The sequence below is a fragment of the Nerophis ophidion genome, linkage group LG02 (assembly GCF_033978795.1).
Source record: "Nerophis ophidion isolate RoL-2023_Sa linkage group LG02, RoL_Noph_v1.0, whole genome shotgun sequence".
NCBI classification, from domain to species: Eukaryota; Metazoa; Chordata; class Actinopteri; order Syngnathiformes; family Syngnathidae; genus Nerophis; species Nerophis ophidion.
This window is the reverse complement of record NC_084612.1, coordinates 74,387,331-74,414,311: the sequence shown is the minus strand read 5'-3', so window position 1 is coordinate 74,414,311 and position 26,981 is coordinate 74,387,331. Positions and strand designations below refer to the sequence as shown.

Sequence of the window (26,981 nt, the reverse complement as noted above, 5' to 3'; positions counted from 1 at the left end):
GGCGCACTGTCGAGTTTTGAGGGGAAAAAAAGTATTTTAAGTCCTCCTCATAGTCTGGAAATTGCAGTACTGGTTACTTGTAACGGTTTTCATACAACATTTATTGTCTAAAATACTGTCTTTTTAAAAGTCATGTTATATGTTAAAATTGTGTTATAATGGGAGGGCACAACATGGATTCAATTAATTTCAATGGGCTAGGCTGCTTTGAGATACGAGTGTTTCGAGTGCTCGTTAGTTCAGGTACCATGTACTAAGAGTTCAAACAACAAATATAAAAAAACGTAAGACAATACTGCGGGCGGCACGGTGTTACAGGGGTTAGTGCAAAATTTATCAAAATGTTTTAGTACGACTTTGGTAAACTATGAAGCCGCACCGCTTGATGGAATGTACTGTGCTTCAACATACGAGTATTAATTATTATGGTGTGTGTATAAGGTAAGACATTATCTAGCGTTTTGTTTCGCAATGTTATGAAAAGCAACTTTCCTTACCTTCTGGTACCTGCTGATCTGTATTTGGGATCTGCATAAATCCTGAAAAATTGTGCGATTCCGCTTTTGTAGTCCGTAGTCGATAAGCTTCTTTTTTTTCTTCTATCTTCTTGTTATGGGACATCTTCAGCTGTTGCCATTTCTAATATAAAGTAGTGTAAACTTCTTACTCATATCTGTCAGTAAACTCACCATGAAAGCGCTAAAACATACGGGTGTAGTGAGTTTACATTATTCACCCAAGGGACTTTAGTTATTAGAAAGTTCCGGTCGGGCGTCTTTTCACAGGACACATTTTCGGCGTTGTTGTTTACGAATGAGGAGATGCCGCTCTGTTATTGATTTAAGTAATGTCTGAATGTCATTAAAACAGTTATCTCCATCTTTTGACACTTCTTCCACCCCCGTCCTTGCACGCTACACGCTACATCAAAGATGACGGGTAGACGACACTGCCGAAGGTGAGCCAAGTAAATAAGACCGCCCACAGAGCAGCGAATCGGGAAGCGACTGTCAGAAAGCGGCTTGAAGATGATCAGTAAAACATCTATGCAACACCATTACATCTTATGTAGACCACAAAGAAGTGTTTCCAATTTAGAAAAAAAAAGAAAAAAAACAAAAAAAGACTCCTTTAATGCGCCCATAATCCGGTGCACTTTACATATGAAAAAAGATCGAAAATAGACCATTCATCAGCAGAACGCCTCATAATCTGGTGTGCCCTATGGTCCGAAATATACGGTAGTTTCATGAAAACAATGTACCAATATTGTTTAGCATTTACTTTGGAGACTGGACTTTCCATCATGCTGTTTCTCCGACCAGTGTTGCCAAGTCCACTTATTACAAGTGACTGGCTTTCTTGTTTCTCTGGTGACATCTGGCAACACAGTCTGCGCCTTGTAACATTAAGAACTAAGAAGTGGTTTATGTACCACACGGATGTACTTGACTGACGGACCAAGTGATGTATACGTCTGTGTATCAAAGGTAATGCTCAACTGTCCAGCTTGGTAAATCAGGACTAGACAGAACAAACTGAAACACGTCAAACACAGTATCTGCAGCTTATCAATTGTTTTACATGATTTAAATGTTCGTCCTTTAGAAGTTTATGGCCACATGCCAAAGAAGTTGAATGCAGCTTATGTGATTCTGACTCGCCGGGTAGGCTACGAAGAGATAGAACATATTTACAATGGTTTGTTTCTCTGATTTGGTCTTCCCTTTCCTTTATCCAGGGGGCGATCAAGGGTGATGGGTCAAATGCAGAGAATAATTTCACCACACCTAGTGTGTGTGTGTGACAATCACGGCTACTTTAAAGGGGAACATTATCAGCAGACCTATGTAAGTGTCAATATATACCTTGATGGTGCAGAAAAAAGACCATCTATTTTTTTAACCGATTTCCGAACTCTAAATGGGTGAATTTTGGCGAATTAAACGCCTTTCTGTTTATCACTCTGGAGGCGACGACGTCAGAATGTGACGTCGCCGAGGTAACACACCCAGCATTTTCATTTTCAACACATTACAAACACCGGGTCTCAGCTCTGTTATTTTCCGTTTTTTTCACTATTTTTTGGAACCTAGGAGACATCATGCCTCGTCGGTGTGTTGTCGGAGGGTGTAACAACACTAACAGGGAGGGATTCAAGTTGCACCACTGGCCCGAAGATGCCAAAGTGTCTGCCGCCAGACCCCCATTGAATGTGCCAGAGTGTCTCCACATTTGACCGGCGATGCTAAGGCAGACATGGCACAGAGATGTATGGATAACCTGCAGATGCATTTGCAACGATAGTCAACGAAATCACAAAGGTGAGTTTTGTTGATGTGGACTGCCAGCTAATCGATGCTAACATGCTATGCTAATCGATGCTAACATGCTATTTACCGGCGGTGCTAAAGCAGACATGGAACAGAGATGTATGGATAACCTGTAAATGCATTTACAACTATATTAAGTTTCCTTCCACCCACATTTAATGTGAAAAGAACACTTACCAATCGACAGATTTAAGTTGCTCCAGTGTCAAAAGATGCGAAAGTCCTGATCGTTTGGTCCGCACATTTTACCGGCGATGCTAACGCAGCTATTCGGCCATGCTGTGGCTATGAATAGCGTCAATAGCTATTCACTCAATAGCTTCATTTTGTTCTTCAATATTTTCATACTCCAACCATCTGTTTCAATACATGCGTAATCTGTTGAATCGCTTAAGTCGCTGAAATCCGAGTTTGAATCCGAGCTAATGTCACTATATCTTGCTGTGGTATTCCCATTGTTTGTTTACATTGGCAGCACTGTGTGACGTCACAGGGAAATGGCCAGTGTCTTCGCAGAGAGCGAAAATAAGGCACTTTAAAGCTTTATTTAGGGTTATTCCGAGACCGGTAAAATTTTGAAAAAAACTTCAAAAAATACAACAAGCCACTGGGAACTGATTTTTATTGTTTTTAACCATTTTGAAATTGTGATAATGTTCCCCTTTAACTTTTTGAACATCTTTCGTACTAACTTTCTTAGTTCTGATAGTTGGAGGGCAGGATTGTAACAATCTCTGAGCGGTGCTCAAACACGCACATCAACTGTCAAATTAAAACTTATGAACGCTTCTTGTGAAAACAAAGCAGGAACAACAACGTGTAACGATATAATAACTCTGTAAAGCTGGTATTCGGACATGTGACTTCTTCCCGGAAGTGAAAACCAGTGGTGGTCGACTAAGCTAAAACTATCGGATTACAATAGAGGCTTAAATCTTCTGGGGGAAAAAATAAATGAGCAAAAAATCAAAACAGGCAATGGAATACGTGCCTATACTTTATCAAAAAAAGACTTGTTGAGTGATATCAACGGATATAGTTGCATTCTCAGACATATCGAACGATTGTGCTCCAGACATCATTCTACACGACAAAACGGATGGGAACTGGTAAAAGCATGGAGGTCTAGACCTTCTTTGTGTGTGTTTGGGTTGGTATCAAATTGGTATCTAGAATCTCTTTGATAGATATGCATAGTTTTTGCTTAGGTAAGGATGCATTTCATGATTTCACTTTGCGTCTGAGATGCCATCTTTGTTGCTGTTCCACGCGCCTTTTTACGAATAGCGTGTTTTTCCACCCATTTATCAAAATATAACTATAGATGTCAACATAGTGTTGTGCTGAAATATTGATTTATGATTGTTGCCTTTGGTAAAAGGTTAAAAACTCTTTTAGGTTTTTCTTACATTTGCTTTTTTTTTTTTATTTAGACTCGCCGAGTTGGTGCTTTTCGAAACACTCGTAGAAAACATGTATCTAAGAAAAACAATACTAATACCCTCCTCCCTTCACATCCCATCTCCCCGGATTATAAACAACCTAATGTAAATAATCAAATGTACTTCTAATGTATATACTTGTTCTTATGCTATCTGAACTCACTATGTTCTCTGCTGGCTGTACATATCCTACTAAATAAGACCTACACTGTTTCAAAGTCCACATTTCTCTGTTGATGCAATTGTTGATGACTGAAGTACTGATATCAACCAAAGCTCCTCATCCCACCCCCCGGATTGTAAATAATGTAAATAATTCAATGTATATACTATGATGATTATTAACCTGTGTGATGACTGTATTATGCTGATAGTATATATTTGTACCATGAATTGATTAACGTGGACCCCGACTTAAACAAGTTGAAAAACTTATTGGGGTGTTACCATTTAGTGGTCAATTGTACGGAATATGTACTGAACTGTGCAATCTACTAATAAAAGTATCAATCAAAAAAAAAAACTAATAAAGCCAAGATACTACTTAACTGGGAAATAATAACTGCTTGATGTATATCAAACAAACCTTTAATGAGATGATCAATGCAAACTCAACTCTGCTCCCTTGGACTAAAGTATGTGCTGCTTTAGTCGTCGTCGTTTCTACAAGTCTTGGACATTTCCGCCCATTTTATGAACCTCTCAAGGAACTCTGAAGAAACCTCTATCCTTTTTGCGATTTGAACGGTTTGTACAGCCGCAAACAACACAAGCATAGGGCATTTTCTTCTCCAAAAAAGGCTAAATGGCGCCCAGTACCCATTGAAAACCGAGCTAGCTTGACCACCACCAGTATTCATTGGGTGGGACGTGAGCCAAACGTGATGTGAGTAACATCCCAGCAATTGCTCAAACTGCACGACCTTGTTACAAATATTATCTCAACCGAAAGTGAAAATGCTTATCACTTGAGGTATGGTCGCAACTTAGAGCATAACAAAAAGGGACAGTTTGTAACTCAAATTACTCGGGAGTTGAGGTACTATTGTACTTCAATAAAGTCGGTTTTGCATAGACTATATTATACAAGGACTATGGACCAGACTGCCCTAGGTTGTGTGGATGCAGTTATTGACATGCAAACTTTTCTAGCTAGGGGAACCTCACTCCATTCACTTTACACCAGTCTATGCTGTACTTTAGGTACAGAAGGTCATGAAATATTTCCAACAAACATTTTTGAACATGGAAATGGTTCATAAACAACAGTTAATATACCTGTATGTCTGGTTTGATCTTTTACAACAGCGTGTTTAGGCTGAGTTAATGGTGCCCTCTGTTGGTCACTGCTAAATAGTGAAATCTTTAATGCACACAACCTCACTGATACATTTAGATAATTGCTCAAGCAAAGTGTGATGTGTGTTTGTGAGAAAATCTGATTGATAAAACACCCTGTGTAAAAAGATATTCTATAATAAATCAATCATGTTTTTTTAAAATAAAGCAATGATTAATGATGAACCTCCCCTAGCAGGTCTTATCTGAACCTTACAATGTTTAATTGAGGCAGAAAAATAAGGGTTCGGTTTTCACTTGGTAAACAACATGAAATTATCAATATCATCATTTTCATCCTCGTATTTAAAAATCAAAGTACATGAGGGTGTCCTAAGTGCAAGAGCTGACTTATTCCTCTATCCACCAGCAGATGCCACTGCACACTAAAGGTTCAGCTTGGTATTCTGCAGGGTTTTTGCTATTCAAGAGATTATAAAACAGTGATTGGTTTGTTCATTGATTGATTGATTTTTTTTACAGTCACTGTCTTAGATTTTAACATCTCCAGAGGCTCTACCTTTATTTTGCAGATAAGATATATAATTTTACCAGTTAGGTTAGAGTACATTCTACAGTGTTAACCAAAATGATTCCCGAGCGCGCCCACAGCTGTTGCTCACTGCTCCACTCACCTCCCAGGGGGTGGAACAAGGGGATGGGTCAAATGCAGAGGGTAATTTCACCACACCTAATGTGTGTGTGACAATCATTGGTATTTTAACTTTTTTAACTTTAATTAAGCCAAAACACTTAAAACTGGAAGTCATTCACTGCCCTTCCCTATTTATGTGTTTATTTGACAGGGACAGTACAATTAAACATTGCTACCCACAGGTAACCAATCTCAAAGTACATAAGACTTCTAGCCACAGGCTGATTTGCAACCCTTGTAACTGATTAGGCTTTTTAAAAAAAAAAAGTGGAGAAAAGTGTAAAACACATTCAAAAGAATTGAGACAAGTACTAAAATAAAAACACATTGAAAATAATTGGCCCCATTTGTCCACACTAGATCCAGTTCTAGGTCTCACACTTTTGATTTTCCTTAAGCCACTTTTTCAGGTTTGGGGAGAAAAGTTATTTCAACTGATTTCTAGGCATATAGAATTCTACAAGTGTCTCTGTATCATGTTCCTTCATGTAATTTTCTAAAGCATGTACAAAATCGATTGAACTGTTCTCTGCCATTACAACACTTTGCAATGATCTAGTACAAGAGCTGAGTTATAATTGCATTTGAATTACCATGAATTGACTAACGTGGACCCCGACTTAAACAAGTTGAAAAACTTATTCGGGTGTTACCATTTAGTGGTCAATTGTATGGAATATGTACTGTACTGTGCAATCTACTAATAAAAGTTTCAATCAATCAATTTCTTTTTAAAATATTGACAAATGGGTGACTGAAGTACCACTCTGATGTTGTTGTTAGGGCTGCAGCAATTGATTAAATCGATAAATTTGATTAGAAAAAAAACCATTCAGCTTATATTCTATTGCTTCGATTAATCGTTTAAAGAGTGCTGCGAATCAAAATTTATTAAATTTGGACCGAATGGAGTGCCCTGAACTTTCAATACACGGACAAAGTTTCCACATGGCCACTGAAATAGAGCACAAATGAGGGCAGTAGTGTGTGGGTGTCGTCATCTGAGTGGCAACAAACACCGGAGAGTTTTTATTTTTATATTTTTACTGATGCACACATGTTAAAAGTGCAATTTCAGTGTTGATGATGCACGTTTATTAGGAAAAATTAAATGATGTTCATGCCTAGCAGAACCATTTTTTTTTAATTCAACTATTTTCCCTAAAATATGCATTAGGCCAGTGGTTCTCAAATGGGGGTACACATACCCCTAGGGGTACTTGAAAGTATGCCAAGTGGTACGTAAGATTTTTTTTTAAAAATATTCTAAAAATAGCAACAATTCAAAAATCCTTTATTAATATACTTACTGAATAATACTTCAACAAAATATGAATGTAAGTTCATACACTGTGAAAAGAAATGCAACAATGCAATATTCAGTGTTGACAGCTAGATTTTTTGTGGACATGTTCCATAAATATTGATGTTAAGATTTATTTTTTTGTGAAGAAATGTTTAGAATTAAGTCCATGAATCCAGATGGATCTCTATTACAATCCCCAAAGAGGGCACTTTAAGTTGGTGATTACTTCTATGTGTAGAAATCTTTTTTTATATAAATGAATCACTTCTTTAATTTTTAACAAGTTTTTAGTTATTTTTACATCTTTTTTTCCAAGTAGTTCAAGACCACTACAAATTAGCAATATTTTGCACTGTTAGACAATTTAATGAATCAGAAACTGATGACATAGTGCTGTATTTTACTTCTTTATCTCTTTTTTTTTTCAACCAAAAATGCTTTGCTCTGATTAAAAAAATGTTCACAGGGGGTACATCACTGAAAAAAAGGTTGAGAACCACTGCATTAGACTATAAAGTGTGTTTTATCCAATTACACAACTATTTGATCGATTACTCGATTACTAAAATAATCCATAACTGCAGCTTCAGTTGTCGTACAAGTGAAGTGAAGTGAATTATATTTATATAGCGCTTTTTCTCTAGTGACTCAAAGCGCTTTACATAGTGAAACCCAATATCTAAGTTCCATTTAAACCAGTGTGGGTGGCACTGGGAGCAGTTGGGTAAAGTGTCTTGCCCAAGGACACAACGGCAGTGACTAGGATGGCGGAAGCGGGGATCGAACCTGCAACCCTTAAGTTGCTGGCACGGCCGCTCTACCAACCGAGCTATACCGCAGTTTGTACCGCAGTACAAACTGTTTACATTTCAGGTAAAATGCCAAGAACGCTTTCAAAATTGGACCAGCCACATGTAATTAAGAGAAAATCTTTGAGTGTTTGTGCTGTATAAAATTAGTTTTAAATGATTTAAGATACCGTGGGATAAATGCTTTTCCATTGCCTTCCCAGATTTTATGTGAGGCCCCCATTCAACAGCTGACAGAAAGATTTCACAGCACAGTCCTGATGCCCCTTGCAGACATGCAGTTTTGTCTCCTGGAGATGAAGACTTGGGGTGTGCTGTGGGTAGTTTTGGGAGGTAGTGGGGAACGGCCTCTCTTTCTCCAGGAAACATATGGAACAAATCTGCCATTTGGCCAGACCCCCCTCTTGCCACGTCTCACAGCACGCATGCACGCACAAAGATGAATGCATGTGCACGTGTACACACTCCCAAAGGCATGTTAAGTTGTTCAGTCGATACTTTGGCCTTCACAGAGGTAAACACGGTAAGAAAGCCCTCAAACAAGGAGGATTTGTCACGATCAAAACATGTGATTTCTTCATTTGGCAATGACGTTGTTATAGCCTTAAAACAAGAGTGAGGAAGAAATACTTTACTCCTTTTGACTCTTTGTAAATGGAAATTACTCTTCTTTAAGCACTATGCATTCAGGATATTTGAGTCAATGCAGGTTAACCATTTCGGATTAAATACATTTTTTTGCATCTGTACATCAATCAATTTTTTCTGCTTATTTAGTCTGGGTCACGGGGGCAGAGTTTGAGCAGAGAAGCTCAGACCACCCAGTCTGTGGCCATCTATTCTGCGTTGCCAGGCCATTTGCAAGACATACAGGATTTCCCCTCCATGTAATTGATTTTGGCCCAGAGCCAAGACAAAATAGAAGCCGTCACACTTTAAAAATGAGGGTACTTAACATGAAAACAAATAAAGTAATATATTGTTTAAATGGATGTATATATATATATATATACAGCCTATTATTTATTGCACCGGAAATTCGACCACCAAAAACCTTTGATCACTAAAACAGCACTGCCGAAACAGGATGTTGTGATGATTTAGGCAAGACACACACGGTTGTCTGGAGACAACGCAGCATGTGTGCGATGTGGAAATACTTTAATATATTTGAGTAATAACAGCGGACAGTGATCTTCAAAATGTATAATACGTACATATTATGACAGTCAAGCTTTTTCAAGGAGAGAAATTGCATGCCGGGCTGGTTTCGGCAGTAAGACCGAGACACCACCCGAGACGCCCTCAGCCCAGCTTGGCACCCCAGCCCGACCGACCCAACAATCATTGTCCCGAAGTTACGGAGCTGACTTGCCGACTTCCCTTACCCTCCTTGTTCCAACATACCAGACAGAGGCTGTTCACCCTGAAGACCTGCTAGGGATATGGCTATATGCCATTGTCGATTTTTCTAATACTGCAAGTGAAGCTGAGCTTACCCTAAAATATAACAATCAAATATGTCGTTTGGTGTTTACATTTCATTGACTTGCGCTAAAATGCATTCAACATTTGTTCAGAAACAGCTACTTTCACGACAGCTTACACGACTTTCTTCATAATCATTCTAGATGCATCACAGTGCACTAAACAGTGCTGACGCTGAGCGTCCATTGACTTCAAGGAGGGAGCGTAAAGTAGGTTGTTCCATCAATGGATAGCCACCAAGCTTCTCTGGAAGTTAATTAGAAGTGGGCTCAGCCTTGGCTGGTTTAAACGTTGGCTTCCACATGATCATTGGTTGATTTGTGTTAGGCTGAGTCCCTTTCTGATTAACAGCAAAATGAGAAAATCAAAAGGTTCTTGACATATAAACCACTGTCAGAACATTTTTCAAGTTTCATGTTGAATTGGAGAATTTACTTTGCAAAATCTAGCATTTTTATATTTTTTCACTGGTTATTGGAGACTGTATTCGTGTTTGGAGAGGAGCTGAAAATGAGCTTCTACTACTTGACAGACCAGGAGCTGCCACTAGTTTTACCGCGTGTGTTACATTGTACAATAAGCACAACTATATAATATAAGAAAAAATATAGGTTAACACACATTTCTAATAGCAGATATATTCTTAAATATATGTATAACGTTTTTTAGCCTTTTTTTTAAAGGACATATGCATCATCAACAAAAATGTAACTTACATGATGACATCATCTTAACACAGTCTCCGCCGCCAAAAGTATATTGGTAAAATAGGGGAAACCCTGACATAATCCCTCCAGCTTGTCCAAAGGTCTACCCCGGAACCTATTTTCGGTTGGGCCTGGCGGGAACATGGGAAAGTGTCCAGGAGGAATCCAGACTACATGCATGAGTCATCTCAATTGGGTCCCGTCAATCCACAATATTGCTCTGTCGGTCACCACCAAAAGCTTTTGACTGTCGACGAGGGTCGGACTGCAAATTGACCAGTAAACTCAGAGCTTTGCCTTCTGGCTCAGCTCTCTCTTCACCAAGACGGTCGGTAAAGTTACCACATTACTTAAGATGCTGCACTCACACTTCAACCTTCCCTCACTCTTTAACAAGACCCCAAGGTACTTGAACTCCTCTACCTGGAGCAAGAACTCTCAGTCCGAAAGGTGCAATCCACCATTTTCCCTCTGTGAACTATGGTATAAGATTTGGAGGTTCAGAGTCTCATCTCAGAAGCTTCACTTTATTTTATGCATTCAAATAAAATTGATGTCTGAATGTAATTGATATTGATCATGAATAAAGCATTTCTTACATTATAGTGATGAGCCAAACTGTTATGTCACAGTAAGTTTCATTTCTGTTTTAATGGTCATCATCACATTTTTACTCTTCAGCATTTTGTGGTAGCATCACAAAGGAAAAAAGGAAAGGCAAAATTCACTTGTGGACAGGAGTGTCCAAACTGCGGCCCACCAGCTACTTTAATTTGGCCCGCGAGACTACACAAATTCAATAAACCATGGCAGCAACTATCAAATTTAAATAGTCCCGGGGCTTATAGCAGCCATTTTGTTGCCATCTGGTGGCCAAGGAGTGTAATTCAACCATTAGTTATAACTGCAAAAAAAGTAGCCCAGTCTTTCCTTTTATGACCCAGTCCAAACAACCTTCCCTAATCATGGTGTAGAAAAAAAAATCAACAAGCACAGAAAGTCAACAAACATGGTCGCACATAACACAACCTGCTCATTGAACTTTGTAGGTATTAAATCCATTACAAGGGAAAAACTCTCCACACTTATCCAGGTATGGCGCATTTTAGCTGCTTTATATTTATTAACTATATATTAACTTTCACATACTCTTGATAACCAATTATTACAATTATTATTTGTATATCCATTATATTATATTCATATGCACTATATATATATGTGTATATATATATATATATATATATATATATATATATATATATATATATATATATATATATATATATATATATGTATATATATGCGTACATAATATATTAATATAATGGATATATAATTAGTAATGAACATATTAAGAGTATGTGAAAATAACTGTTTTGTAATCAATCAGACATATCACGTAGCTAAAATGCATACGGAAATATACATACAGGTATATATGTCTGTGTGTGTATACATACATATAATAATATATATGTAAATACATACAAATATACAGTATTTATATATACATTAAATACACACACATCTATATATATTAATATATATACATAGATATATATAGATATATGTAATAGTACTATATATAAAGATATATATATACACATATATATGTATAGAAATAAACACATTTATATACATAAACAGATATATGAAGAAAGAATGCCCTTTGATAAAGTTAAATCTGTGGATAAAAAAAATCAGCAGAAACAATACTGCCTTAGACCGAAAGCACAGATATATATATATATATATATATATATATATATATAGCCCGCACCTCTGCCTGTGTTTCCTAATGTATAAAAGGCTGTTATTCAGAATGCTTATTTTATAACGATTTCTGTGCTTGTATGTTTGGACACCCCTGCTCAAGATGCTTGGCGAGCTGACATCTCAGACTCAAGATTTACTGCCATCTTGCATGAAGAGGATTTGAACTCCAAGTTTTACTTGACTTTTGAGATATATTATCCCAGGAAATTGGTTGAACGCCACTTTGCCTGGGGAAATTGTTACACTACAAGACAGAAATGTATATAATATGTAAGCCATGAAGGCATCTTATATTAGATCGTAATAGCCTCTTAAGAGTAGACTGGTGCATGCTGGATGTCGTCCTTAGTAATAGTCTCTCAGCATTCAATCACAGATTTGTATGTCTTCTGAAAAGATTTATGCAAATGACAGTTCACATGTCATTGCTCAAACTGATTCACGTGGACCCCTTGTGATGCTGTAGTTAGAACACAAGGAGACTTTGCTTTAAGTAAACTAAGGTGTGCTGGAAAATTAGAGTGCTTCTCAGACATTGGAATAAATAATGGGGTTCTGTGTTATTTGTATCTTTGTCTACATTGGCTGCACTCTACCTTGATTATGCTCTAAGCCTGTAATAAGTCATTAGAGGCCCAAATATTAGGGATCTCATGTTGCTGATGTTTAAACTGAAGAGAAAAAGTGCATTGGTAGAGTCATTATGCAAGAGAGACAACGACTACTCAGTTGCTTCGTGGGATTGGAGAACCAGAAACCTCATTCATCACAACTCAGTGAGAAGTAGAAATGCATGGTCATAGACAAACACAATACATCCCACTGGACGACACCCCGATTGTCTACTGTACTCCGAAGGACGATCTACAGAAAGAGTGAATCTAGAACAGAAAATATACACCGACACAATCTAATTAGGTGTGACCAACTAATTTAATTGAGATAGTCAATGTAGAGATAAGTAAGTTTGTGTACTGCACACGAAACAGTTGTAAATCATCCCCGGTAGAATAAAAAGTATGCAATATCTATCTCCACTTAGATTCCCTTTAACTTTCGAGGAACTTTGTTTTTATTTTAGACACAAGAATTACTGTGCAAGCAAAATATAAACGTACAAACCAATGGTGTCCAAATTACAGCCTGCCCGCCAAATGCGGCCCGCAAGACGACGACACGAGTTCAATTTCAACATGAACCTTAATAAACAACCTGGCCATGCGGAGTGTTTTCATCCATCCATTTTCTACCGCTTGTCCCTTTCGGGGTCGCGGAGGGTGCTGGAGCCTATCTCATTTGCATTCATATTAAATTTAAATACCAAGGTTCTGACAGGTGAAAATTTTTCACCATCGTGTGGATAATGTAAGCATTTTAGGTCAGTGACCATAATAAGTGGACATGATGTGTACTTTCATGACAGCACAAGCACAGCATTCACTAATATGGCCTAATCCAAACAACCTTACCTAATCATGGCGCAGAAGAAATTTAACCAGCACATATGGTCACACATAACACAACCTGCTTACTGAACTTTGTGGATATTATTAAAAACATGTCTTATCACCATAAAATAATTTAAATACCACCCATTTAGATCCATTGCAAGGCATGATGGGAAAAATGTAAAACACTCTCTACACTTATCCATGTTCGTCTTTTAGCTGTTTGATATGTCTGATTGATTACAAAGCTTTAGACCAGAGACATCCTCACGGAAATAAACCAGGTAGAAGTTGAACTTTCATATCATCTTAATATTCAATTAAAATAATTATTAATTATATATCCATTATATTATTAAGCTATGTAAACACACACACACACACACATATGGACACACACACATATACCATGAATTGATTTACCTGGACCCCTACTTAAACAAGTTGAAAAACTTATTCGGGTGTTACCGTTTAGTGGGCAATTGTACGGAATATGTACTGTACTGTGGAATCTACTAATAAAAGCTTCAATCAAAAAAAAAAAATAAGGTTACTTTGCATGCAGTCGGCTTTGGACCGCAGCCAAATTTTTTTTAGCCCATTGCGGTCCCCCAGTCAAAAAGTTTGAACAACCCTGATATAAACGTTTCAACCACATAGCTACCTGCTAGTTGGACATTAATTAAACTCAGGCAGTTGAAAACTATTAGCTGGCAACCACTTAAGATCCCCGAATCACCTCAACTGACTCCTCTCAAAAAAGTTAGGGCAGCGGCTTTATTTTGAAAAGTGAGACTCAAGACCAGACTTTGTTGCAAAAAACTCTAGCAGCCAGAGGAATATTTGACATGGCCCACAAAAGTGCATTATTTGCAAATAGTTAATCATGAGTTCCACAAATATGGCCTCACAGGGTTTGAGCAAGCCTCCAATACTTGGCTCTGTTGATTCAGACTAAAATCTGAGCAAGTATCCAGGAATATGTGAGAGACTGCTCTTTCGCAACAACAGTAAGAGGGTTGTGCAAAGACAAATACACTACATCAGGGTTTCTGCAGGTATCAGCAAATGTAATTTAACAATTTTCAGTGCCACTTAAAACACACTAAATGCCCATGTCCTACTGCACATAGTTATTATACAGTAAATTGTCACAAGCTTAGAATTGTCTGTACAGACAATATTGTGGTAATCAAGAATAATTGAAAAGTTAACAATAACTTGTGTAAATGTACTGTAGTTAAAGGGTTTCTCAATGTATAGTGTTCGGAGTCGCTGGAGAAATTTTATAATATTATTTATATAGCGTGTCTATATAAATATAATTCACTTCACTTCACGCTCATGTAGCTCATTCCGTTTGATGACGAAATATTTCCACAGTGACATTTGGCTATGTGATAACATTTTCCCGACTAACTTTTGTTACTTAATTAGCAGCGCTTCTCACTAGTGCAGGGGTGCCCACACTTTTTCTGCAGGCGAGCTACTTTTCAATTGACCAACTCGAGGGGATCTACCTCATTTATATATATCATTTATATTTATTTATTTATGAAAGAGACATTTTTGTAAACAAGTTAAATGTGTTTAATGATAATACAAGCATGTGTAACACATATAGATGTCTTTCTTTCACAAAGAAAAGAATATAAGTTGGTGTATTACCTGATTCTGATAACTTGAATTGATTGGAATCAGACAGTAATGATGATAACGCCCACATTTTCAAATGGAGGAGAAAAAAAGTTGTCCTTTCTGTACAATACCACATGAAAGTGGTTGGTTTTTGGCATGTAATTCATCCAGCTTCCATACACTTTACAAGAAAAACATTGGCGGCAAATTCCGTAGCTTGCTTGATTGACGTTCACGGCACCCGAGGGTCTTGTGAGATGACGCTGGCTGCTGCAAGATCATTATTATGAAAATATGACCGAGAGGAAGGCGAGAAACACTTTTTATTTCAACAGACTCTCGCGCCGTACCTTCCATCAAAACTCTAAAGGCCGACTGCACATTTCCTATCTTCACAATAAAAGCCCTGCTTCATGCTGCCTGCGCTAACCAAATAAGAGTCTCGGAAAGCTGGCGTGCACAAGTGATGTGCACGCCAGCTTTCTGAGGGATCGCTTGTGCACGCCAGTTTTCCGAGACTCTGTATTTAGTTAGCGCAGGCAGCATGAAGCAGGGCTTTTATTGTGAAGATAGGAAATGTGCAGTCGGCCTTTAGAGTTTTGACGGAAGGTACGGCGCGAGAGTCTGTTGAAATAAAAAGTGTTTCTCGCCTTCCTCTCGGTCATTTTTTCATAATAATGATCTTGCAGCAGCCAGCGTCATCTCACAAGACCCTCCGGTACCGTGGATGTCATTTAAGTGACGTCTTGGTGAAGATTGATGATCACTAATTTTTAGGTCTATTTTTTTTTAAAGCCTGGCTGGAGATCGACTGACACACCCCCCGCGGTCGACTGGTAGCTCGCGATCGACGTAATGGGCACCCCTACACTAGTGAGTCGCGACTAGGGCTTGGCAATATGGCCTTTTTATTAATATCTCAATATTATTAGGCCATGTCACGACACACCATATATATCTCCATATTTTGTTCTAGAATGAACACTTGATGTATATAATCACAGCAGTATGATGATTCTATGTGTCTACATTAAACATTTTTTCTTCATACTGCATGATTATATGCTACTTTTAAACTTTCATGCAGAGAGGGAATTCATAACTAAGTCAATTTAGCAAAAGTGTATTTATTAAACAGTTATTAAGCAGTGGCACAAACATTCATGTCACTTCCAAAACAGAAAGTGCAAGATTGTCAGACATTTTAAAACAAGCTATTAGTGCACTTTTGTTCATGATGTCACTAAGATGACATATCAAAACAATAAATTAAAGTGTACTTTTTGTACAGAACGGCACTACAATAGTTAAGACCAAATTAAGTGCACTTTGTGCATGATGTCACACAAGACATTTCAATAGGGGTCACATAAAAATGAGCTGCATATCAAATAGTATTAGTCCTATGGTGTTGATGTGGAAATAGTTGCTTCGGCATTTTGTGGGTGTGGCACCGAAAGGTGATGTTGAAATGCACCGTTTGAAGCACTCCTCATCCTCCAGCACAGGGGTCGGGAACCTTTTTGGCTGAGAGAGCCAAGAAAGCCAAATATTTTAAAATGTATTTCTGTAAGAGCCATATAATATTTTTTTTTAACAGTGAACACAACTAAACGCGTGCATTTTTAAGTAAGACCAACATTTCTAGAGTATAATAACTCTCTTATTCTTTGGAATAACATTGTTATTCTGATGCTAACAGTAGAGGGGACGTGGCCTGCGGGCCTGCAGCGAAGCAGGGTGTGCCAGGACCGGCCTCAAAATCAGCGACAGGTTATAAGCAGCAGCCAGGAGGAGAGACGGGGTTGGGGCTGGAGCCAGAGCGCGAGCGAGAAACGAAAGAGAAAAAGACAATTGCTGGAAAGCAACTGAGAGACTTATTGAAAGATAAAACAATATTGTAACCCTGAAACAGGCTCTCATGTCGGTGCTTGGTGGTCTGAAGAACCCGCAGGAGGGCAAGCCCCACACTAACCACTAATAAATAAATAACTTCTTACCATTAACGCAACTTCTTGAACATAAAAAAGCATGAGAATGTTTTATATTTTTGACGTTGTTTTTGACAAGTGGAATTATTCATTACTTATCGTGTCAAGCAATGTCAGCTCAGATTTATCCGAGAGCCAGATGCAGTCATCAAAAGAGCCACATCTGGCTCTAGAGCCATAGGTTCCCTACCCCTGCTCTAGCAGGTGACTTTTCAAATGATGCTACAAATTAGCAGTGCTGCTACTTTTTGTAGCAACGTTTCTGCCGCATAAATGTTCAACATATTCCCGCTTGAAGGCAAACCACCGACAGACAATGGACCCCTTGCTGTTTTTCTTGGGAATTAATTCTTCTTCCATTTGTTACCAGATTCGCACATTCTCTCTCCCGTATTACCACCCGCACCACACCGTTAGCATCGCAGCTAACGTTACCATGTGGCTACCTCTCTGCTCCGTGGGAGCGTATGACGTTGCTCACGTGACAGTATGTAAGAAGGTGCGCTTATTGTAAGTCTCTGTGAGAAGGAGAGACAAGAAAGAGGGAGAAAAGCACACAGTTTAATGCCCGCAGCTAAAAGCAAATGCGTGAGAACGTATACTCGAATATCACAATATAGTCATTTTCTATATCAAACAGAGACAAACCCGTGATATATCGCCCAGCCCTAGTCGCGACCAACAGTGTGTTAGATAAAGGCTGAAATGTACTCCTACGTCACGTAGTTTGCGTACGCAACTTGTTATGCTCCTCCCCCATGTACCCCTCCAGCAGTTTCTTAATTACTGTTTGAAAATTATTTCTATGTACATTTTTTTTTTAAAACACACAAAAAAACGTATAGAGACATGTTTACGTGTATGTTCTGAATGTTTGAATTCTATGTTGTTAAAAAAAAGTTAGAAAAAAAACTTTCGTCAGCTTGTTTACGAGATAATTTTGCCAACGTCCTCCGGTTTCTAAGCAATGTGTACTTGTGACTGTTGTTTTAAGTGAAGTGAAGTGAATTATATTTATATAGCGCTTTTTCTCCAGTGACTCAAAGTGCTTTACATAGTGAAAACCAATATCTATTTTTTTTTACATTTAAACCAGTGTGGGTGGCACTGGGAGCAGGTGGGTAAAGCGTCTTGCCCAAGGACACAATGGCAGTGACTAGGATGGCGGATGCGGGATTCGAACCTGCAACCCTCAAGTTGCTGACACGGCCGCTCTACCAACCGAGCTATACCAGATTAGTTGCAGCTCCAACATTCAAGTGAGGGCTACTGCACACGGGAAAATATGCACATTCTGAAACAAAGATTGTGGAGGAGGCTCACTCTGTTGAATACACATGCTCGGGTGCTGAGAGCAATGCACAGAGTGAGACCTCTTTTTTGCAGTTTGAAAGCCAGAGACGAAGACGTAGCCATTTTTAGATGGTAGCAAAGTTATTGAGTTCATTTTCATGTGTCGTTCGATTGATTAACTTATTATCAGATCAGGCCTACAATTGAAATGCCTCTGGACATAAAATTGAATGCTTTTTAATGCCGTTTAAAGGCCTACTGAAAAGAGATTTTCTTATTTAAACGGGGATAGCAGCTCCATTCTATGTGTCATACTTGATCATTTTGAGACATTGCCATATTTTTGCTGAAAGGTTTTTACTAGAGAACATTGACGATAAAGTTTGCAACTTTTGGTGCTGATAAAAAAGACTTGTCTGTGCCGGAAGTAGCAGACGATATGCGCGTGACGTCACGGGTTGTGGAGCTCCTTACATCTGAAAATTGTTTACAATCATGGCCACCATTAATTTGAGCGAGGATGAAAGATTCGTGGATGAGGAACGTGAGAGTGAAATACTAGAAAAAAAGAAAACAAAAAGGCTATACAGTGGGAGCAATTCAGATGTTATTAGACAAATTTACTAGGATAATTCTGGAAAATCCCTTATCTGCTTATTGTGTTACTAGTGTTTTAGTGAGATTATATGGTCGTACCTGTACAACCTGAAGGTCGGCCCCGCACCTTTCTTCAGCACCAGTCGACGGGTGGTGGCAATGCCCATTTCTGCCCTTCGCAAGGGACCCTCTTCGAAACACAATCTTTCGAAATGATCGTTGTATAATACACTGTACTTTGTGTATGTGGTCCAATCCAACCGTGTTGGCTTGACCGCTCTGTTCCATAATAAAGCTTTCCCGTCATCTTTCAGGAATGTAAACAATGAAACACAGGCTGTGTTTGTGTTGCTAAAGGCGGCCGCTATACACCGCTTCCCACTTACAGCTTTCTTCTTTGACGTCTCCATTATTCATTGAGCAAATTGCAAAAGATTCAGCAACACAGAGTCCGTAATACTGTGGAATTATGCGATTAAAAACAGACGACTTATAGCTGGGAACAGTGCTGGAACAAGATGTCCTTTACATGCATGACGTCACGTGCACGCGTCATCATACCGCGATGTTTTAGCATGATACTTGGAGAGGAGGAAAGCAATGGATGTCGAGCGGGTCTAACATGATACTGTGAAAGTTCAATCCATAATGGATCCAACACAGTCGCAAGAGTCCAGTCCAAAGCGGATCCAACACAGCAGCGAGAGTCCCGTTCACAGCGGAGCCAGCAGGAAAACATCCCAAGCGGAGGCGGATCAGCAGCGCAGAGATGTCCCCAGCCGATACACAGGTGAGCAGTACATGGCCACCGGATCGGACCGGACCCCCTCCACAAGGGAGAGTGGGACATAGGAGAAAAAAAAAAGAAACGGCAGATCAACTGGTCTAAAAAGGGAGTCTATTTAAAGGCTAGAGTATACAAATGAGTTTTAAGGTGAGACTTAAATGCTTCTACTGAGGTGTCATCTCAAACTTTTACCGGGAGGGCATTCCAGAGTACTGGAGCCCGAAATGAAAACGCTCTATAGCCCGCAGACTTTTTTTGGGCTTTGGGAATCACTAATAAGCCGGAGTCCTTTGAACGCAGATTTCTTGCCGGGACATATGGTACAATACAATCGGCAACTGGGTGTGAGTTTTCCTTGCCCTTATGTGGGCCTACCGAGGATGTCGTAGTGGTTTGTGTTGTGGTTTGTGCAGCCCTTTGAGACACTAGTGATTTAGGGCTATATAAGTAAACATTGATTGATTGATATTTCCGCGCGAAATTTAAAATTGCAATTTAGTAAACTAAAGGCTCGGGATCTTTCTGTGTGGAGTTTGCATGTTCTCCCCGTGAATGCGTGGGTTCCCTCCGGGTACTCCGGCTTCCTCCCACCTCCAAAGACATGCACCTGGGGATAGGTTGATTGGCAACACTAAATTGGCCCTAGTGTGTGAATGTGAGTGTGAATGTTGTCTGTCTATCCGTGTTGGCCTTGCGATGAGGTGGCGACTTGTCCAGGGTGTACCCCGCCTTCCGACCGATTGTAGCTGAGATAGGCGCCAGCGCCCCCCGCGACCCCGAAAGGGAATAAGCGGTAGGAAATGGATGGATGGGATGGACTTTCACTGCTTTTTAATGACTTGCGAACACCCTGTACATTTTCTTTAAAAGGTTCAATGAGTTCTAACTTGGAAAAAATATCACAGATTGTTTGTTTGTCAACTGTCAATTCACCCTGTATGTTACTCATGTGTCTTGACGCCAACAAACACGACCAGCCAACTGGTGTCTGGACGTGGAGAGGAAAAACTGCCTATATATGATGACAGCATGCAAGTACTGTGGGAGGAGAAGAGGTAGATTGACAGCATTTGCAACTCTGCTGATCCAAATCGTCGAGTAAAAGCAATCAAAACCATATGTGACTAAAATTACTCAAGCCAACTGGAACATTTTTGGCATGAAAAAAAGCTTCAATTATTAATAATTACGACTGACTAATTCAGAAATATTATACAAAACCACAGAAATATTTATTTCACAGACTGTGAATCCAAAGCAGCAGCGTGGCAAATAATTCAATCAGACTATATAAATAGAACATTAACAAATCAGGCTAGTAAAGTATTTTGAGTGGCTCAGAAAAATAGAAGCGGGATAGTGTGGCATTACATTTACTGGCTAAATAATTGCACCTTTGCATTAAATGTTAAAGCACAGACAGTGTTACTTTAACCAATAATATTTTTTTAAGGCAGACATTTGTGAAGAGAAGTTTAATAAAAATACATTTTCTCCAGATGGGGTCGACAAGTGAGGAGCCATGTTCTCCTCATCACAATTAACGCAAAGAGAAATATGTGAGACCACAATGGTGTTCTATTAACGAGACTTAATTATATTAGCATGGGAACTTCCCAGAACTCCCCTGTCTCTACACGTGAAAAACACATTTAGTCCGACCGCAAACAATGATACAGATGAAATGTCACAGTAGTGGGCCGGCAAGAGAGGCCTACTTCACCGCAGGATGTGCATGATTGAACTGAAGAAGAAGACAACATACACTTCTATGGTCTAATAAAAATCACAATACGAATGTGGCCTAAAACCACACTTTGTTGAATTGTTGTACAACATTTATTGTACCTGCACATGCACGGCCAGTTATTAGGACTCCTCACCCCAAAAAATGTATAATCAAATGAATTTTTTATCCCAGCGTCAGGACTTTTAAGACTTTCTAAAATATCCTTTTCAGCAATGGCACAATAGCAAAGAACTCAAACAGTATTAGTATTTATACCAATAATTTCATCGCACAAACTCCGTTTCCATATAAGTTGGGAAATTGTGTTAGATGTAAATATAAACGGAATACAATGACTTGCAAATCTTTTTCAACCCATATTCAGTTGAATGCACAACAAAGACAAGATATTTGATGTTCAAACTCATAAACTTCCTTTTTTTTTGCAAATAATAATTAACTTAGACTTTCATGGCTGCAACACGTGCCAAAGTAGTTGGGAAAGGGCATGTTCACCACTGTGTTACATCACCTTTTCTTTTAACAACACTCAATAAATGTTTGGGAACTGAGGAGACACATTTTTGAAGCTTTTGAAAGTAGAATTTTTTCCCATTCGGTGTTTTATGTAGAGCTTCAGTCGTTCAACACTTCATAATGCGCCACACATTTTCCATGGGAGACAGGTCTGGACTGCAGGCGGGCCAGGAAAGTACCCTCACTCTTTTTTTTTTTTTCAAAGCCACGCTTTTGTAACACGAGCTGAATGTGGCTTGGCATGGTCTTGCTGAAATAAGCAGGGGCGTACATGAAAAAGACAGCGCTTAGATGGCAGCATATGTTGTTCCAAAACCTGTATTTACCCATCCATCCATCCATTTTCTACCGCTTATTCCCTTTTGGGGTCGCGGGGGGCGCTGGCGCCTATTACCTTTCAGCATTAATGGTGCCTTCACAGATGTGTAAGTTACCCATGCCTTGGGCACTAATGCACCCCCATACCATCACAGATGCTGGCTTTTTTAACTTTGCGCCGATAACAGTCTGGATGGTTCGCTTCCCCTTTGGTACGGATGACACCATGTCAAATATTTCCAAAAACCAATTTGAAATGTGGACTCGTCAGACCACAGAGCACTTTTCTACTTTGCATCAGTCCATCTTAGATGATCTCAGGCCCAGAGAAGCCGGCGGCGTTTCTGGATGTTGTTGATAAATGGCTTTCGCTTTGCATTGTAGAGCTTTAACTTGCACTTACAGACGTAGCGGCAAACTGTATTTAGTGACAGTGGTTTTATGAAGTGTTCCTGAGCCCATGTGGTGATATCCTTTAGAGATTGATGTCGGTTTTTGATCCAGTGCAGTCTGAGAGATCGAAGGTCACGGTCATTCAATGTCAGTTTCCGGCCAGGCTGCTTACATGGAGTGATTTCTCCAGATTCTCTGAAGCTTTTGATGATATTATGGAGCGTAGATGTTGAAATCCCTAAATGTCTTGCAATTGCACTTTGAGAAACGTTGTTCTTAAACTGTTTGACTATTTGCTCACGCAGTTGTGGACAAAAGGGTGTACCTCGCCCCATCCTTTTCTTGTGAAAGACTGATAATTTTTTAGGAAGCTGTTTTTATACCCAATCACGGCACCCACCTGTTCCCAATTAGCCTGCACACCTGTGGAATGTTCCAAATAAGTGTTTGATGAGCATTCCTCAGCTTTATCAGTTTTTATTGCCACCTTTACCAACTTCTTTGTCACGTGTTGCTGGCATCAAATTCTAAAGTTAATGATTATTGCCCCCCAAAAAAATGTTTATCAGTTTGAACATCAAATATGTTGTCTTTGTAGCATATTCAACTGAATATGGGTTGAAAATGATTTGCAAATCATTGTATTCTGTTTATATTTACATCTAACACAATTACCCAACTCATATGGAAACGAGGTTTGTAAAACTCTCCTTAAATTTCCTTCACATGATGAGGTGGCGACTTGTCCAGGGTGTACCACGCCTTCCGCCCGATTGTAGCTGAGATGGGCACCAGTGCCCCCCACGACCCCAAAAGGGAAAAAGCGGTAGAAAGTTAATGGATGGATGGATTTGTAAAGACTATGAGGTGGCGACTTGTCCAGGGTGTACGCCCCCTTCCGCCCGATTGTAGCGGAGATAGGCGCCAGCGCCCCCCGCGACCCCAAAAGGGAATAAGCGGTAGAAAATGGATGGATTTATAAAGACTATCATTTATTTGGGAGTAGCTAAACATTTATTACACTATTAGTATTAGTCTCATGAACAGCAAAATAAGTTTTGGGTGTCTACCAGACAGATATTGTGAAATGTTAAGCTGCGTCCAAATTTATACAAGGCGATTTAAAAATTTCAATTCAAAGGTTCCTTGTAACTTTTCACATTTTTGCTCTGCACATTCAGGGCCATATTCTCTCATTTGTTTTATTAAACGGCTTGAAGTTAAGCATGTTTGTTTTATTCATATTTTCCCATCCAGCCTGAGGACACGCCCACCCCACGCAAATCAGGCAAAAGTGTGTAAGTATGGAATGAAGGCGGGTCCATTGCTAATGGTCACGCCCTTTTTTCTAGGTTGCGTTAAAAGAACGACAATAGTGTTTTATTTAAGCTCCATCTACCCCCGCGCACAAGCGTGCGGCTATAAACCTAACGTTGATGAACAAAATTTACAAAAACTGCTTTGACACAGTAAAGGCTAACTAATTATTTTATAAGAAACTATTAAAAACAAAAATAATCGAAGTCCTCGCAATACTGGTTATCTAGCCATTAATCACTTAGGGAAACCTTCAGCACTTTGCACGTTTTGTTCAAGATACCGGTACCGTATATCGTTATTCGGACTGAAAATACTGGGATATCAGTTTTGATCCATATCTTTAAGCCAGGGGTGCCCACACTTTTTCTGCAGGCGAGCTACTTTTCAATTGACCAACTCGAGGGGATCTACCTCATTTATGTATATCATTTATATTTATTTATTTATGAAAGAGACATTTTTGTAAACAAGTTAAATGTCTTTAATGATAATACAAGCATGTGTAACACATATAGATATCTTTCTTTCACAAAGACAAGAATATAAGTTGGTGTATTACCTGATTCTGATGACTTGCATTGATTGGAATCAGACAGTAATGATGATAACGCCCACATTTTCAAATGGAGGAGAAAAAAAGTTGTCCTTTCTGTACAATACCACATGAAAGTGGTTGGTTTTTGGCATCTAATTCATCCAGCTTCCATACACTTTACAAGAAAAACATTGGCGGCACATTCCGTAGCTTGCTTGATTGACATTCACGGCACCCGAGGGTCTTGTGAGATGACGCTGGCTGCTGCCAGTTCATTATTATGAAAAAATGACAGAGAGGAAGGCCAGAAACACTTTTTATTTCAACAGACTTTCGGCGCCGTCCCTTCCGTCAAAACTCTAAAGGCCGACTGCACATTTCCTATCTTCACAATAAAAGCCCTGCTTCATGCTGCCTGCGCTAACAAAATAAGAGTCTCGGAAAGCTGGCGTGCACAAGTGATGTGCACGCCAGCTTTCTGAGGGATCGCTTGTGCACGCCAGTTTTCCGAGACTCTGTATTTAGTTAGCGCAGGCAGCATGAAGCAGGGCTTTTATTGTGAAGATAGGAAATGTGCAGTCGGCCTTTAGAGTTTTGACGGAAGGTACGGCGCGAGAGTCTGTTGAAATAAAAAGTGTTTCTCGCCTTCCTCTCGGTCATATTTTCATAATAATGATCTTGCAGCAGCCAGCGTCATCTCACAAGACCCTCCGGTACCGTGAATGTCATTTAAGTGACGTCTTGGTGAAGATTGACGATCACTAATTTTTAGGTCTATTTTTTTTTTAAAAGCCTGGCTCGAGATCGACTGACACACCCCCCGCGGTCGACTGGTAGCTCGCGATCGACCTAATGGGCACCCCTGCTTTAAGCCCTATCCCAAATACACAACAGCAGATACCAATAGCAAATAAAAGTTGGTTTTGCATAATAGAGCTCTTTTAGGTCGAGTGGGAGGATTCCTCACAGTCAGAATTTGTGCAGTTGTGCACCTTTTTTCACTTAAGCACATGAAAGAATAGGGTTATTGGGTTGGTGCACTTTTCCAGAAATAGCACCCCAGGTGTTGGCGTAGGCCAAGCCAACCAAACAATGCGGCCCTTAATTGGGATACGGCTGTAATTGCGTATTATGTCTTTTTCTCCTTTATTTGGCAGATTGTAAATCACGTACAGTGTAAATGCACATTATCACAACCTTCCAGACTGAACTGTAACAATGCCAATCTTTATTTAAGTAAAACCTAATGTGCCTATGATAACTTTGATTGTTTGAAAGTCTGCAAGAGTCACTGCTTTGCCAAGCGTAAAGGGTACTTTTAAGTATTTTTGTATGAATGATAGTCATCACAGAGCAGTCATCAAATATCTTAATACTAGCAAGCAGTAAAGTCCACTCAGCAACTAATACTCTCCATATGCCTCGTACTGATGTAGTCCAAAGCCTCAAAGTTGTCCATTGTCAAGTCTCAGCTGAAAATGTAATCAGTGCTGGACTCTTGCCTGCTTTGAATAGAAAATACCATCAATACCACTCAAGCAAATACATGGTTTTATTAAACAAATCAACTGTAAATATCAAAATGTTTAATAGTTGTTTCCAGTTTCAGTTAACTAGCTTTGTGTCATGATCTGTTTCTGGTTGTCCTGTGTTTTGTTCCCCATGTGCTCAATTGTGTCCTGAGATACCCCAGCTGTTTTTTTCCTCCTGGTCAAGTCCAGGGGTCTCCTGTATTCAGCTTATTCACAAAAACCAACTGGACGCCATTTTTCACAACAGAGATGAGATGTATCAAGAGTGAACTTGATGTGTACACATGCGGTACCTCAAGCCAACTTCATGCTTTATATACGCAAATTTCTACGGGCTGTGGATACTTTGACGATAACCAGAGATGGTCGATCTGGCTTTGCCAACATTTGGTATCAATAATGTAAAACGATTGAGGCACGGGCACAAAATTCACTTTTTCTCTAGTGTAGTACATTAAATGCCTCATATTCATATCACTATATGTGAGGATGTCTACTAATTTATGTAGGTGATCATTTTGCCATATATTGCTGTCACAATTTCTTCATGTGACTCAAGCAGTGCCAGTTGGGCAGACAGCAGCAGGTGGCGGCACACTGGCACTGAAGACTGTGGAGGACAAGACCAACTCTGTCACGTAGGGCAACGACAGAAAGTCCTCTCCTCGGTTGTAATAATAAATTGATTAATCAAAGAAGCGCCAAAGTCTTTTGTATTCTTTGTGATATGCCGGCATTTTTAAATTTTAAAGATTATCAACCAAATATTGCATCATTTTCTCATGAAACTAAACTGGCTGTTAGCATACTGCGATCAATTCTGAATGGATTGGTGAATTTTTTCTTGCGTACGCCATTTTCTGGATTTGAATGTACGCCATTTTTTGTGGGAAATCCACACAACTCAATACATGAGGCCAAAGGTGTTTTCAGTTATCTAATTAGTCTGTGTATTTAGTTCTGTTTGCTGTCTAGTCTTTGTGCGATCATCAAATGTCAAGTGCGT

General features: G+C 39.3%; 1 protein-coding gene across 1 annotated transcript in view; it reads right to left on the bottom strand.

The window, feature by feature from the left end:
- cenpp (centromere protein P) overlaps window positions 1-26,981 on the bottom strand; it is a 109,456-nt gene that overhangs the window by 49,037 nt on the left and 33,438 nt on the right. The window lies entirely within an intron of this gene.